The following is a 1,601-nucleotide window of genomic DNA, read 5'->3' as shown; positions in this document are numbered from 1 at the left end:
ATATATATATATATATATATATATATATATATATATATATATATATACACACACACACACACAATATACAAAGATGATGGCAAGACATATGCTACCAAAAATGGTAACAATTCTCTTTCGCTCAGAAAAGGGTATTGTGTATCTTGTCTATATGTGTCATCAGAAGGGGTAAGGTAAACGAAACAAGCACAGCAGGGGTCTTTAGGCTTCAACAAAAATTTGAATATTTTGGTAAACAAATGCGGTTATAAAACTCCTTTTACACACGTCTTGATGTCAGTACAGATGTATCCCAATCATAAGCGATATGTCACCCAGTACCTGCAGCACACACAATGTCATTGCCGTCCACATTTTACCCCTTAAACATGCCCTTAGCACAAACCAATGTGAGAGCTATTAAAGAGTTCGCTCGATCTGCTAGAAATAGCAGTCAAATTTCTCTCAAACCACACCCAACCGTTTTAAATTTTAAAGGAAGGAAGGACGCATTGGATAATGCAGTTCTTGAATATACCAAATGATGCAAATGGCCATCGATGGAAGGTTTCTTCAAAGGTTTGCACAAAGTTGACCAGACAAGGAAGCGTCCCTTTCTATGGTAGTTCAATTTACTAGAAATAACAGATAAATCTCTCTGTCATCACGTCTTACCTATTTGATAAAAAGAAGGACACGTTGGAAAATGTAATCCGAGGTAGAAAGTATAAATAGACAGGCCCGAAATAAAATAGATCTTGGTCCAATCTCCAACCACGAGTTTCCAGTTGTTCGATCAACTACCAAATTCTTTGAATTAGCTTGTATGTGGATGTGTATTCCACAAACATGAGTGTCCTTAATGTAATTTTGGGACAGAATCAGCGAGACAAGATCGAATCTTTAAATTACAAGTCCAACACACCTGACGGGGTTCCACACGCAGTTTCTATCCACCCAGTTTCATTCACAAGGCATACATTGAGCCCAACCCGTAAAGAAAGAGATATTTGCCTAAGATGTCTTAGATCAAACTCTGGACCTTGTGATTGAGAAACGAATATTCACTAAACTGCATCTACAATATACTATGCGTGGAAAAAAGACGGAAAGGTCAGAGCTGGACTGTCTTTAATCATAAATCTGTCCAATTAAAGCGGACTTCAGATGTTTGATTTTTTTTTTTTTTTGTAACTTGTTGGGTCTGAAGGAAGTTTCCTTTCATCTTCGAGAGAATTTTCGTTTAGATAATTAAAATTTTCCCAGAAAGATGAAAGGAAACTAAACTTTCATCCACCTCTCAGCTGTATGCAATAAGTGGATGACAGCAAAATCATAGCGGTACTGTTTCACCCTGGTAACACAACACCGGCCAAAAATACAAGTTTTTACATCCTGTGAGGCAATTCTCGTGAGTAAAATAATAAACTATACAGTTTATCTAAACGAAGATAAAATTGAATTTAAATTATATAACGTAGTTTATGTAGGATCATCTTATGATTTTCTTATTTTATTCCTGTATACTGTCACGGTATTGTATCTACATGCAATGAATCAGACACATTTCTTTCAACGAAACCACTTTAAACATCTGTCAATACGTGTATGATGAAACCTAC

Source organism: Octopus bimaculoides, chromosome 20, assembly GCF_001194135.2.
Source record: "Octopus bimaculoides isolate UCB-OBI-ISO-001 chromosome 20, ASM119413v2, whole genome shotgun sequence".
Taxonomy (NCBI): domain Eukaryota; kingdom Metazoa; phylum Mollusca; class Cephalopoda; order Octopoda; family Octopodidae; genus Octopus; species Octopus bimaculoides.
The sequence above is the reverse complement of the archived record's forward strand: the minus strand, read 5'-3'. Positions refer to the sequence as shown.